General features: G+C 42.6%; 1 long non-coding RNA gene across 1 annotated transcript in view; it reads left to right on the forward strand.

The window, feature by feature from the left end:
* LOC115339774 overlaps positions 1–15312 on the forward strand; it is a 32760-nt gene extending 17448 nt beyond the window's left edge. Inside the window, exons 6-7 of the long non-coding RNA XR_003922830.1 lie at positions 13989–14139; positions 14900–15312. This is a non-coding gene — a long non-coding RNA (uncharacterized LOC115339774). The remainder of the gene's footprint in view (positions 1–13988; positions 14140–14899) is intronic.
* Positions 15313–15680: the final 368 nt, after the last annotated feature.

Consider the following 15680-nt stretch of genomic DNA (forward strand, 5'->3'; position numbering starts at 1 on the left):
CTCTCCACCCTAGGCAAGGAATAATTTTTAGGAGCCTTTCTTGTGGTTTGGGTAAAATCCCATTAAAAGGCCACCAGAGGGGGTAGCTGCCACTGCTGCACAGAAGACCCAGAGAGCTGGTGCCAGCATGGCACACATTACCGCTATTATTTATAGCACTCTACCTATACTTATGTAAGTGGTGCTAATTAGTAGATGGAATTAGCCTACTGCTCTCGGCAGCATAATTGTAAATAATTTCCTAACGTTTCACTCACTGAGTAATGAGTTTCTACTGGAAATACAAAAGATGAACTAATGATAATCTGGCAGTTTACAGCAAGATGACAAACATTAATTATATGGGATTACGATGTGATCCTCCAATTTAAGTCAGTTTGGCATCTCTAGGCAGAGTTGGATCTTAGGACTTCAGTGGATGCTCTTGTCTGCAGCATTTTATGTTACTTTTTTCCTGATTTCAAGCCGCCTTTTAGCTTTATCTTTTATCCACAGATCTAACCACCATCAACTACTTTGCAGGCAGAACTGTTAGGCCAGATTTTTTTGACAAGACAGTTGTATAATTGTGCATGAAGAATATGTACAGTATCAAGCTTAATTTGCATTTAAAAATGACTATGCCAGCAGACCGGACCACTGCATGTAGCTTGGCTTTGATTGCATTTATGATCGATAAGCTGTAGGCTTAAACATGGGACGTGTGATTTACTAAGGTCAGCTCCAGAACAGTGGTGCAAATACTGCTGGGATACAAAATATTCACTGAATAAGGTCATGTCAGCAAACCGGACCGTATATTTGATGTTTGTCAAGGGACTCTGCTAACTGCTGATGGTCCTTGCGAAATTCCTTTGAGCTAAGGTGTGAATCCTGGATTTTCCAAATTTCAGGGAAGTTTCTCTCTGCCTGATCACAAAGAGAAGCTTTGTCTGCTGACACAGACATATTTCTTCCTGAACCAGGAAGTTTTTCTCAGGTTCCTCTTATCCAAGCACTGAGTAAATCTATCCTTCTTCTTTGGGAAGATCAGAATTATCACTCATAGGGAAAGAGATTTAGATATGAAACTGGGTGTAATGATGTAGACTCAAGCTGAAAAAGTTAATCTTTAAATTTTTAACTGAGATCTCATCATCCTTATGTATTCTGAATCAGACCCAACATAATTATAATTTCCATATTTGTAGGAAACTGGAATTTAGAATATGGTAACCTTGCTGTTTTCGCCATATTCACTAGTTTTCTATAAATGATACAAATGCATGATAATCACCACTGGAACTCTTCACTAAAATGAGAAAGAAGACTTTATTCACTGAAATAAAAAGATATTCATAGACATTGGTTGGCATGAAATCCCCAAACATGAGGATATTCAGAAACAGTGTTTGGTTTCTGAGCTTGTGCAAACAGCCACTGTGCTGGGCATCAGCAAAGCTGATTTCTATTCCTGCTGCCACTGTTTGCTGCGATGCGATCTTGGGCCCCTAACAATCTTTTAGTTTCTCCATCTACACCCTCGGGTTAATGGTACTTTGTCATTTACAGAGAGCTCCATCTCTCTCTCTAGATCCCAAGGTGGTATGCAGGGATGTGTAAGTATTGCGGTAATTGTTGTATCGCTGCCAGAGTTCACTGGGCTGGAAGGACGTGAGCTGACTGCATGCTTGTAACAAAACGCTTGGGCTACATCTGCTTAACTTCTTGTTTTCAGGTCCCACCAAGCCCGTGTGGACCCAATAGCTGTTAGTAGTATAAATACAGTGTGGTTCTTGCTCCATCTTCCCAGACCTCTTCCAGTGCTGGCTCGGCTTATTTTGATTTGCTCTGATTTCAGTAAATACTACAGGACAATGCTCAGACATTTCAAAATATTTTGGTGCCCAAGTCCTATTGATTTAAAAGGGAATTAATGGTTTAAATGCCTTTGAAAATCTGTCCCTTGGGGCCTATTTTCGCAGATACGTCTGCAGACTCAGCCCTAATTACCAAATTTGGTACCTCAGTACTTAAGTGGGGAGTAGTTAGGTAAAAGCTGGCTGATGTCTTTTACCCACAAAGTATTTCCCATCTTGCACCATGAAAAAGGAGAGCCAAATCCATCCTCAGGAGCTGATGTTTCCAATTTAAGAATCATTATCTTATCATTTACATTTGCAGCTGTTCGCTGAAAAATATTTTGACCTTTATCTTTCCCTTTGTAGCAGGTGAAATCTAACAGTGCTGGGTGCGTTGCAATGCTCGCAGCAGCTGCCAGCTGTGTATTTCCATATAGTGAGTGCTGAAGGGTGCTGTAACTCCCTTCAGTGCCGCACCAGCCTGCATCCCAGACCTGTCACGTCTTACAAAGCTTCTTCCATCTACATAGAAGAATAATGATATTAGTTTTCCCTTCCTGTGACTTTTCAATCAGTAGAAACATCTCTTTCCTCAATTCACCTAATTAAGTGTCAGGAGTTGATCTTTGGGCTGAAATTGGTACCTGAAGTAGAAACGTGTGAACAAGCTTTACTGATAGATTTCGTTATTTATTGGCAAGTCAAATACAAACAGCCAGGAAGCTGGCTCAGCTGAAGGTTACTTAATCTGTATTTTGTTTGTTGTTTTTTTTTAAATGTAATAAATAGATATTGAATTAATTTGTTTACCACATTGGCCTCAGTCACATCCTTCCTTTTAGGTGAATCTTTTCTGATACCTTAAAATTACTGATAAAATCAATCTTTAATTTTACTTTTATCTTTCCATCTCTGTCCACTCTTCAGCCCTTCTTCATGCAGGGGTGTTGCCTGTCATTGAGCCCCTAACACATCTCGCTGCAAACTCCTTGTGATTCTGCCAGACTTTAAATATTTGGGCTGAAATTTTCTGCAGCAGGTGCCTGCCCCCAGCTGACTCGGTTAGGAAAGAGTTCAGGCAAAAGGATTTTTGAGTTTCCAAGAAAGAAGATAAAGAGAAATATGTTGTTTTACTCATTCTAACAGGAAAAAAAAAAAATAGCAATCTCTCCTTTTAGAAGGTGCTCCTTACTTTAGAGCTGGGATTTGAAACCTCTGTTGGGGGTTTTCCTCTGTCTTGAAACTACAGCAAATATGTCCCTTCATGCATTTGGAAAAATGCAGTGCATGAAAAGTGAAGATTTGCAAGGTCTTTGTTGCTGAAAGTTCTGTATTCTTGTTTCATTTGCACCAAAGGTGCTCACATGTCAGAGAAGGAGGATCGCTGCTGCAGCAGGGAGCGTAGAATGCTGTGAACCTGAAGAACCCGAAGGCACATATAGAGCAAAGAACTTTCCCCAGCATTTAGGGCCCCTTGCTGATCCTCAGGCAGGGTGACATGAGAAGTTATCAGTTTCTCTTTTGAACAAGACCTGCAGAAAAAGCATGGTTTGGGACCTGTACTATGGGGAATATGACCAAGCTTAGAGCTTGGTGGCAAGGAAGAATAAAACATACATAAAACCCCCAGTATCTTAATTTTTATTTTTACCCGTTGGCATTTTCTGTTATCTCCTATCTTCTTCCCTTTGCATTCCCTTTCATTCTGAATGTACGACAAGACAAGGAATCCCTAATAACTAAATTGATTGAGTCTCGACCTGTATCTAAATGAGAACAGTCCAATCGCAGAAGCTGAACTGTCAGTTTCTTATATATCTCCTTTAATTGTGCTTATTTGGAATTAGAGAGCCAAATTCTCTACTGGCAGAAGCTATTGTCACTAGAAGAGCATTTGGCCATCAAAATCATGTACGTTTTAGTGTTGTGTATTATTTACTAGCTTATATAGCACCGTTAGTAAATGCTGCTGCACAGTGATGGATATCCATTAATTTTGCATTAATGCATACCCCATCAAATATATTCTGGAGTCTGGCACTGAGATTTCTGGGCTGTTTTGCCTCAGATACCAACTTGTGCTGTCCTTGGGTGTGTCCGGTAATCACTCTGTGCCTTAAAGGAGCACTGTGAAGTGGGTGGGTTAATGATACCTGAAATGGTGCTGAGACTTGATGGACTCACACTTTTACAGCAGCACTTAGAGATCTTTCAGAGAAAGCATGGTATGAAAACAACATTTAAATCTGGATGGACTTGTATGATAACCCTTGGTATTCTGGATTTGTAAGGGAGGACAATGCAATCTACAGATATTTACTTACGCTTTTAAAAACTCTTGGAATACATCTGCACAGGGAAGTACTGCGCTAAATAGCAAAAAGGGGCTGACAAATATAGAGCACACACTGGCTAGGAATGAAGCTTGGATAACTTGGAGAAGCATCCCAGACTAGTGCAAAAGCTATTTTTGCAGAATGGAGATGCAGTCCTGCCTCTCTCAGGTTTGACCCCTTTCTCCAGGTGTCTGGATAGTTCAGGGTTTCTTTCCAGAGCTGCCCACAAAAAAAAAAAAAAAAAAAAAAGAAACTCCTGAACAGATAAGACTTTAAAGTTTATTTAATTCACATCCAGCCAAGGGGATTGGAGGAAGAGTCCCATTTGGGTGACTTCCCTGGAGCATCGTGCAAGTGTAACACGACTGGGGATCCTGTGGCAAGTCAGAGAGCAGGGGAAATTCAGAACAAAGAGCAAGCGGCTGGGCAACAAATGGGCATGGTATGTTCATTGACGTCTGTGAGCCGAGTGGAGTCTCAGCTGGCTGAACACTTATGGATTGTCTGCATGCCTAAAGGAAAAGAAGTATTTATTTCACTTTTGTTTATGGTCAGTATCTACTAAGATCCATTTTCTGGCTGCTGTTAATCTTACGCCACAGTGTTTGGATCACAGAAATAATGAGACAGTATTTCACACCCTGAAAATACAGCATGAAATCCTGGCCCTCCTAAGCACTGTGTAAAAATGCCATTAACCCGTGAGGAGCTAGGACTTCATCCCCAATCCCTTCACTGAATGTCTCATCTTTATTGACCCTGAAAAGCTTTCTAAAAAAGATATGCTTCTGAATCAGTCATTGGGTAGTCAAAATCATCTTTTGGCTGCTATTTGGAAGAGAGGTTTGTTCCAGCATCTTCTGAGCTGGAGCACATGAAATATTGGGTAGTAGCAGCCTTGGGGGAAGGTTCTATGGCCCCATAATTCGGTCCCCTTCCCTGTTACTGGGGCTGTGATGAGGTGGTCCCAGGCAAAGCCTCTCACTGGTGTGAACGTAGGAGCCTTGAGCTGGTCTCCACAATCCACCACAGTCCCCTTTTGGTTTTGTCTTGTAAAGCTCCTGGTTCAGTAAGTGTCTTTAATAGTATCCTCTCACTTGGAGTGAAGTGCTGCCTACCTTGCACACACAGTGCAGCTATAGCCATGATGGCCTATGGATTTGTGCCAGGGGTAATATCTTTCACTGAACTGGCTGCTATAGATGGAAAACCAGACATGCTTTCTGAAGAGGGTTTGTGTGCCACCAGCTCTCTCCATGCAGAGGTCAGGTCCCCTGGCAAACTTTGCTCCATGCTGAAGGGTGCTGTGCATAATTACTGCTCCCTTTCGCTGTTTGCTGCTGGCAAGATGGGTGCTTCCACAGCTCCAGACATCCCTGACATGTTGTTTCCACATCTCCCTTTCTCTGCTTCTACAAAATATCTCACTTTAAACAGTGAAATGGATCTCCACAGGCATGCAATGATGCCTGTGTCCTCCCATGCGTGCCCCACCAAGTGGAGCCAACATGGACCTCCCAAGCTGCCCCACTTCTCCTCTTGCTTTCCCTCCTCCTTCCCTGTCCCCCTTCTGCTTTGCCACCCGCCTGTGTGCAATTGGTGGGAGCAGCGGGTGCCCACACCACACCACCAGCGGGTGGTTGCACGGCAGAGCAAGAGCTCCATGAAATAACAAAGCATCCTGGCACATCACAGCCCATCTCCTCTCCTCCCGCTGGCATCTTTCACTCATTTTACACCTGTTAGGCTGCTGCTGCTCCTGATCTCTCAGCTCCTGGTGCCTTCCCCTTCCCTCTCATTCTCATGTTCTTTCACATCCGCCAGCATGAAATACTCGTGTCTCAGCAAAGGGGAGATTTTGGAAAGTCACTTTTTTCAAAGCACGGCTGCTGAGACGAGTCTGTTTTATCTGTGGTCTCCTTGGACTCACCTCTTCCTCACACCCTGCTCTGCCTCTCTACCCTCTCTTCTTGAAGTAGCCATGAATTTTCAACTCCACGCACTTCCTGAGTTGTCAGTGTTGTCTTAGTCCCACCAAGGCATATTTGTAGGAGGAAAGGGGGGCAGGGGGTGGAGGAGGAAGAAAGCTGGGAAGGAGACAAAACCTACTCTTTAAGACCTGTCCCAACTACACTTCATTCATGGAAGCGAGCATGGCCTGGGAAGGAGCCTTTGCTTGCATTGACTCCAGGCTGCTCTGAGACATACAGAGTATTTTATTTTTGGAGCTATGTCTGCAGGCAGCATAGTAATGGGATGGATCCTGATTGTGCAGACATTCATCCAGCCTCCGTGCTGGTAGATGTGTGGAAAGAACAAGAGCAGGATGGATGAGACTAGCCTAGAGTAGACTAGTAGTCAAATCCACTGTAGGCAGGGATTTATACCAACTAAGGATCCAGCCTGTGCAATCTGGTTGAACGTTAATTTCTGCTCAGATTCCACTTTCCATTAGCACTCTCTGAGAATTTATTTGACAGCAGAAATTTTTCACTGTCTTAGAAAAAGCAGTCACGTTTCAGGGAAAGCTACTGCGTTCAGTTCATCTACACACCCGCATGCACTCCCAGACATGCACAGAGCTTAATTTTGCATAATCACATTGGTTCTTAACCATGGCAATATATTCAGATCTTCAGACACCTGACAGTCAGACCCAGCTCTCTAGCAGCCTCCCTGCTGGAAAAGCAATTATATTTGTGCAAAGGCATCAGTGGAGAGTTTAAAGGTACCTGTCACCCTAGAGGGAGCAGAGAGTTTTCTGGGCTAACCATTCCAAGGGGGGCATCCCACTCAAACTTGTTATCAAACTCAGGTGATCCAGAATAATTGTAAACTACATCCAGCAAAGGAAAATAAACTTTAATTCACTAATAGGTGAGTTGATAAGCTTGCCTTCCAGTTTGTGGTGATGAATCAGCTTGTTGAGATGCCTCAAACTCTAGGGATGAAGTTCTTTGTCTAGCCAAAGGGGAGGCAGAACTTCTTTATCTGAAGTCAAGGGGTAAAAAAAAAAAAAAAAAAGCAAGCAAAAGTAGCCATTTACTACCTCTCCTTTCCAGTTTCTTTTCTGTGCAAACCAGAATGCAATAACACTTCCAAGCTTTCCCCACTTCTGCTCACTTGGGCTGAGCTAGCGATAATTTGGTCTCCTGCTCACAGTATTGCTTTTGAAAGAGACCATCTCCAATGAAACAATCCCAACTAACAATAATTACATTTTCAAATTAATAGTCACTGTTGTTGGATCCTGGTGCACTTCATTGAATTTCAGTGCCGTTCCCTGTGGTCTGACTGAAGACGTGTGTGGCTGACATCTGTCAGGGATGATGCAGAGAGGACTGATCCCGCCCTGGGGCGAGAAAATAAACTAGACAATCTCCTGAGGCTCCCTCAGGCCCTGAGCTCCTGCAATGCAGGAGTCACACACGTGCTTTGCCTATCTCTCTATATTTAACTAGATAAAAGAAAAAGCCCTGCCATATGACAGAGAGATGGCACTGCCACAAAGCTGAGAAAACATACTTCTTTGGTAGAAATTACATAGAAAATGCAACTGTCTCCAAAGTTTTTGTGGACACTGGAAGGCAGTCTCCCTTCTTTCATCATGTTATCCAAGACCTTAGGTGGCTTAAATGAGAAACTTAAGAAAGTTAAAAGAGGAGAAAATATTTTGCTGATTTTTCCTTTTTTTTTTGAACATAAATGTCATTTGGGCACAACAGATATGAAGAGCTGTAATGCTGTCTTTCCCTCTCATCTACCTTCAAAAAAAAGGAAAACATTTAGGGATGGAGCCAGAGTATGATCTCGATTAATGCATCCAGATGTAACACTGAAGTGAATCTCATGCTATAAATGCAACTGTTTCAGGCTCCCACTTGTGTAACAGAGATAAAAATCTAACACAGAGGTTCCAAAAAATTCTCCTGAAACTTCCAAGGCTCAGTCAGGCCCACATGCTAAGTCCAAAATAAACTGAATTTACTGGAAAATTCCCAAGATTATGTCTAGAGTGATTCCAAGACTTTTCTTTTTTCCAATTCAAATGAGCCCTATTACACATCGGGAATGTCTGGAGGAGAAATACAGCCTATTTCATAAAGCCTTATTACATATTTTAATGCACACAAGGTAAACATGAAAATGTCTCTTGGGCATTTTGTTGTTTCAGTTTTCTAATTTTGTGTGCTCTTTGTTTACTTACAAAACGTCTTCATAAAAAACACTTTTGTGATGTTTATTTTATCTCCACAAGGGCTACAGCTGCTGAATCAGACTCTGTACTTCATGGGTGCATTTTAGCCACTTGGTTAAATTTGATCGATTGACAAAAGTGTAACAAGTCCCAGTGAGTTAAGTAATGCCATTTCGGAAGCAACCCCCAAACCCAAGTGGCAATAAGCCTGCAGCAGGTGCTCATCCATCCCAAAACTAATGTTAAAGATGTTCTTTCCTGGCTTCATATGACCTCCAACATCATTTGGAGGCTTCACTTGGATCACCAGTGGATGGCAAAAGCCGTGTGTACCTTAATATCACCATATATTACAGATGACCCTAAAGATAACCCCTTCTACTTTATACCCCCTGATCAGCACTGGTGGCATGAAATGCCTCTCTGAGAAAGGAGATCTGTTTCCAAAGGCCCTGTTAGGGACTTTCACACCAGGTACAAATTGGTGAACAGGGTACAAATATCCCCTTCTGCCAGTGGGATGAGGTGCTTCTGGGTCAGCTTTTTAATCTTGCCTCCGTCATGACTCTGTAGCTATCTTTTCTGTGTGCTGCACAGCATAGTAAAAATGGAGGTCAATACACAGAAAAGGTCTGTCCTTCAGGGAAGCAGTGATGGGTTTGGTGTGGACCTGTACCCTGTAGCTCATGGGTCAGTTCTGGGCTACAGAAAGAGGGAATTTCAAATTCTTCCGGAACTGGACAAAGACATGAAGAATAAAACCCAAGTGGGTTTGCTTGGAACAAGCAGCCTTGTAGCAGGATCTCATGTCGCTCCGAGCCAGGAGGTCAGGCTGGCCCTGCTGAGCCAAAAGCAAGACAGTGGTGTTCGTGTGCCGACATAGGTCCTATACCTAAAATGCATACTCCTCTAGCACTAGGATAGTGATACTGGAGCAATGCAAATAAGTTAGAGCTGCTATCGTGAGGGGCCTGCATGCACTAACAGGCTCTAATTGTCCTGCTGAGCCTCAGCTGGGCCTACAGCCCTTGGCTGGGGGCTGCATTTAAGCTCAGACCTTTAACTGCCCTCCTTCCCTGGTCAGGGCTGTGTGCATGCTAAGCCTGGCCTTGTTCCTTGCTGCCACTGACCAGCCTTGACCCTTCTTCGCCTCCTGTGGACTCTCCTGGGCTGGCTGCTGGACCTGCTTGTCTCTCCTTGCTCATGTGGTCCTGTGCCTCCATCTCAGCCTCTTCTTCAGAGCAGTCTGCTTTTGCTGCACCCAGCAGGTACCTCCTGTGGTGTCTCCTGGTTCTCCTTTAACACTACTTCCCAGGACAGAAAGTGTGGGGGGATGTTACAGGAGCAGATATGCAGACCTGTGGAGGTTCAAATGCCAGGTAGGAGAACACCCTGACCCCCGGGACTCTGTCCCCTTTACATACACAGGGTGAGAGGTCCCCCTGGATGAGGATCTCCACAAAGCCACGGTGAAAAGCTGGCATGAGCTGTAGCTGTCCTCCAAGCTCCAGCTGAGAAAGTGGCATTTCAGCTGAAATATGACTAGGCTGTTAACACCCTTCCAACACTGAACTGAGTGCAGGGTGACACTGCTGTGTCTCTGTACTGGTGAAGGCTGGTGACCTTTTAACAGGTTCCCTTTTTAGTAACAGTCACATTGTGTAGACAACTTCTTAAATGCAAAACACTACATTTTTCTTTAAGGTGTAGAGATGTATAGTACCGGGGCTCTGACAAACATCTGTTTCACTTTTCATTTTCAATTGTGGCTCAGATAATGGGAGCTCTGGCACAAGAAAGAAAAAAACAGCAAGGGTCCCCATTATTTGCCAATCTAGAGAGGTATAAATCACAGAGCGGGTAGAGCCCTGTTCCTGTGATTTTGGTTTTATGGGTCATTACTGTAACTGGCTTGCGATGCTCTTCTTTTAACATACAGATGGCACCGCTTTATTTATTGTGGGTGGGATTGATTCCCCCCCAAGGGGTCCCCATGGAACCTAACATTATTTGCACTGAGTATGGAAAGAGAGGTGTTATTTCTTTAGTCATGAGAAATCCTTCTTTAAGGCTTAGCTTTGTTTTCTCCATTGCGGAGCACCCTCACAGGCTGATAGCTATTGTGGCACTGTAAGTTCCGATAGGAGCTAAAAGGTTTGTGGAGGTAGGAAAGCTAAATATCACTGTCCGTGTGTCTGCTTAGTTATACCAAAGGCAGTGCTACTTAGTCTGTGTTTTTTAAGGGAGTTTCAGGGTATGTTAGCAATGTAGATAATAACTGTTATAAAAAGCAAGGTACCTGATTTCTTTCAGCCCCTGTAAAAAATTGTGAGCAAGTTCAAGTCCTGCAGCTTGAATTCTTTCTCTTTGCTTTTGCAGGTGATTGGGAACCTCTGGGTCTGGTTCTGCTGCCAGGAAATGGCTGTGCCCTGGCATTACTGGGGCACAGCTCACCTCTGCAATAGGTCCGGGGATGTTTTCAGATGCAAAGTGAAATACAACCGCAGCAGTGCGGTGTGGTGCTGCTGCTGATCAGGGTTTGGTCTATTCATGCAGAGATTACACCTAGATGTGCTAACTGCCAACTCAGATACTTAAGGGAAGGTGCTGTTACAGCTTTGCAGAGACCTTTGCTTGGGATTTTTTTTTTTTTTTTTTTTTTTTCTCCTTCAGCTTGGTACAGTGCAGGACACTTGGTATTCTTGGGTCTATTGGAGGAATGTACTCTACTTTCCTCCAGCTACCTGAAACCATATATATATATATGGCATAAGATTCCTAAGTGATTGGTTATTTAATAAATCTGTGCAGATGTTCAGCATATGGATTTCTTCTCTGTATTTCTAGAAAAGATAGATTGAACAGTTTCCAAAATCCTGTGCTACAAACTTTGTCTCATTTTAGAAATCAGATCTAAAGATGAGAACTTTGTCAGTAGTGCCCTGTACAATGGAGTCCAACTGAAGATGGTTAAAGGTCTTCCCAGATAACTTTTTCAGTGTGAAACAGTGGCAGGTAATAAATAAGAAGATAAATTATAGGAGGACTGAGAGGGGCAGAAGGGAGGCTGCAGGAGAGGAAAGAGGGATGGTTTGGCCTGCAGTTGAGTCAGTTCTGATGCAGCTTTTATGCTTTTTCACTCTCCCAGAAGTGGAATGACAAGGGCTGCAAATATAAATATTAATTTTCTTCCTGTAATAAAACTGTCACTGGACAAAACAAAACGTCAGGCAAAATCACTGCTGCTTTCCAGATGGGGAAGCAGCTCCATGGTATAAGCATGGTCTTGAGAATGAAGTACTGATGATGGGGTTTGGGGGCTTGGGGATTTGGGCGGTTTGGGGGTTTGTGGTTTTTTTTTTTTTGGCATGTGTGGTGTTTTTCTGCTATGGAGGCAGCCAAACCTTGCCAATACACAGTGGGAAATGACTGCAGCATGATGCTGACTGAAAGTAAGTGAAGCTGCAAAAGCTGGTGATCTAGCTAAGTGGACAGCAAAACAAACTGAGGGCATCAGGGGCATAAAGTTGTCAAATAATTGCAATGTTGGAATGTTGCATAGCAACAATAAAGATCCTCAGAGTGTGCGTTATATACAAGCCTGATCTGCCATTCCGTCAGTGAAGAATTGCATCCAAAAACCTGAAGCCAGTGGGCACAACATAGCCAAACATAGTTAGTGAAATTGTTTACTTGCTGTGGTCTTCTGTGTTTGCAGTCGATGTTTTCAATTGATCCCTCTTAAAAGTCTATCCTTGATGAAGGTGTTAAATTAAAATGCAGTTCTTCATAGCTGATGAATACTTTTTACCCTCTTTGGCAAGGGGATGAGTCTTCCTACACATCACTCACTGTCTCAGAACTGATTAATACATGATTAATACTCCATGTCTCAGCCACTGATTAATACATATTTTTTTTTTTCTGAAGCATGAGATGCAGGTTCACATGCCCATGCCAGCACCTTCTTCACCTTCATCTTTCATTTGGATTTCCTCCTGCCTTTTGCTGTAATCTTTGTCAAGTAGGGAATCTCTTCTACCAGTAAAGTACCGTCGGCTCATTTCTGCGAAAGCAGTGATTAGCAATAATGTTAACTGCTAAACTGTTTAAATCAAAAGCAGCAGTGAAAAAGTTCCCACACTGCGCTCACCACCTCCTGCACCCCATGTTTGCCACAGCAAATATTGACTGTTTTAATTGTTACTTAATGCACATGGCTTTGCTTTGGAATGAAACATCTTGCATCCTGCTGACTAGCTTCAAGCTGCATGGACCCAGACAAAGACATTTCCAATGGCCTTCTCTCCATTGCAATTAGAGGGGCAAGGTCAAATAAGCACACAACAGAATTGCTCTTTGCTTCTTTGCAGTGATTTTTTTGGATCCTATGTACATCAGCTGGAGATGACTTTCACGTAACCTGGAACTAACTACTCCAGAGCTCAAAAAACCTCCAAACAAACAAAAAACCCCAACAATGACAAAACAAAACAACAACAACAAAAAAGAAATTCCAAACCAAACCAAACAGTTTTCAAGGTATTGCACGTTATTTTGTTGGACATAGCATTCTGCCTCCTACTGTGAAGGTCAAAAAGCAAAAGCTCTTTTTTCCCCTCCAAGTGTCATGCTAGCAAAAGCTAACACTGACAGCCTTGGAAATGAAAGCTCAGCTTATATGGTCCAGGTAATGTCAGTCTGGTCTTTCTCAAGTGTGCGTACGTTGGCTGAGAGCCCTGACAGCCTTAAATAGGCTTCCTCTGGGAGTGAGCAGTCCTGTTAGGAACACATCCCTCAGTTCCTACTGCAGCTCTGACTGCTGACAGTGGCGGCAGGTCATGCCACGATTTGAGTTACGTGGACACCTGACCACAAAGGGCTGTTTGGAGACCTCCCTCAACTAATTTTATGAGTCCGCACGTTGATTTGGATTCACAAGCAGCTCACATTGACTCCGAGCTTTTGGACGAAAGCTCAAGATTCTATAGCTTACTGCAAATCTCTTTTGTGTTCAGTCAGATGAAGTTAATGACAGACAAGACAAAACCACCTAGGCTTTTTTAGGTTTTCTACTCCAAGTTGAAGGATGTTCAAATACTTCATTCCCTTTACTGCTAGGCTCCTTCCAATTTCCAGCCTTAACTTATTCTCCCCCAAGACATCATATCTCATTTGTTCTTGTGTCATGGTTGTATTTTATAGCTGCAATGAGGACAAATTGCAGATTTAAATAGCATTGATGTTGCAAAGTTTTGCACTATGTACAGATGGAACAACTTGCTTGCAATAATTACAATATAGTTACTGTTTTCATCTGATTAGCTGCAAATACACTGATTTTTCTCCTCCCATGCTTCGCATAAAAGTTCCTTTTTATCAACAGTTTATACAAATGTTACTCTATGGGGGTTGCTGTAGTTGCTATAGGTTTAAAAAACACAATAGCTTGTTTGCAAATATGCCTGATCATTTGTTACACTGTCTATTACTCCCTTTATGACATTCTGGAAAAGAAACAGCTGAGGAGGACATGGAGATCTATAAAACTACAGGAGGGAGAAAGAGAGAGAGTGGATTGAGATTGATTGCTCACTATTTCCTCCCATACAGGAGTTAGGGGGCCTCATATGAAGCTAGAAGCAGCTAGCTCCAAAACAAATGTTACAAGATTATTCTTCTTCCAGCTGATAGAGGGTGGATTTGTTGGACTCCATGCCACAAACATGGTGGACGCAGAAACATTGTGTGGATTCAAGGGGAGGTGAGTTCATGGAAAACAGTCTGAGGTTTCCAAGTAGACAGAATTTCTCTCCAATTCAGGAAGCAGTTTGAGGCTAGGAGGAGGGATGTGTCACACAAGTTTGCCCTATTGTTGCTTTGTCCTGGCCAAATCATACCTGAGTTAGCTTACCACTGGTGAGCTTGGGCAGAAGTACAGCAGAGCTGCAATGGCAACTAGAGCTTTGTAACCCTGGTCCACAACAACCTCATTAAAATTGACACAGTTTGCTCCCCCTCCAAATGTTCAATGAGCATCTTCACTGTATTGCATGAATTTATCTTATCTCTTATAGTATTTATATTCATAACTTGTTTAAAATGCAAGTGAAGCCCTGATTTTAAGGTGCTTTTTAAAACCAGAAGACTTACAGAGGTGGATAGGAGAGTTTTTAAATGCACCAGAGCACCTCCATTGATTTCAGTAGCAGTCAGCTTCATAAAAGTACCCAATTTACAAGTGTAAATAAATAATTTCAACAGTGTGACTCATTGTAGTTGTATATATCGAAATTCCAACTATAGTGGCTTCTTTTTCTCTCTGACCACTTAATAGCTCTTTGGTACTTTTAAATGGTTTTGTTTGTGCTATCAAAGTAAAAAAAAAGAAAATAAATTTTGCTGAACCTATTCCAAGGTTAACTCTTCTGAGTAGCATGTAATTGTTCCCACATTGTTTCTGAATAAGCTTGATTTGAAAATGTCAGGAAATCACTTTTCTTCCCAGTAAAACTCTGTTCCAGGTATCTTGCTGTTGGACAGAGGCTTGTGCAAATGCTGTTCCTCACATCCCACCTTTGACGTCGTTATGTTGCTGCTGGGTGTATTTCCTCGCTGTCTGATGTTATCTTGAATTTGAGCAGAAAGTCCAGAAGAATTCAAGGAGAGAAGTGTTAATTCTCCACCACACATAGGGAGAGATATGGAAGTGACTCTCCTAGGCACCTCTGTCTCATTTGATGCTCAGGAAAAGAAAAAGGAAAGTAAAACAAAGGTTTTTTGCACATGGACTTTCTCATTGCCTTGCTGCTTCTCCTAAGTCTTCCTCTCTGAAGCAGTGAAAAGGGAAGGTGACTCAGTCTTCTACTCTCTCTGAATAAAATAAAATAAAATAAAATAAAATAAAATAATCTGGTCTCTGAAGGCAGTTTTACACCAGTACAGTCTTGTTGGCTTCTTCTAGAAACTCCTCACTTGCACTGGATGGAAATGAGCTCAGTACCAAGTCTGGTTTTGTAAATATGAAAGTACAAAGCTTTGGTACATGTGATGTATCGAAGTACATGCTTGTGAGTCTCTTTGCTGCTTTATATATGCCTTGGGAGGTCTGGTTAATGTTCCAAGGCACAGCATTAAGACCATTGTAAACTGCATGGTTAACGGCTGTTAGTAGAAAATAGGCTAGTGTTTTGTTTTATGAAGAATTGGAATTGCCAGGGTGGGGCACAGGATGAAGAAACGGAATTAACATGTACATGCTCCTGAGTGAATGGGTGTAATCAAGGGATTGCTGTGCCTGGGGAA

This window comes from Aquila chrysaetos, chromosome 3 (genome assembly GCF_900496995.4).
Source record: "Aquila chrysaetos chrysaetos chromosome 3, bAquChr1.4, whole genome shotgun sequence".
Lineage (NCBI taxonomy): Eukaryota > Metazoa > Chordata > Aves > Accipitriformes > Accipitridae > Aquila > Aquila chrysaetos.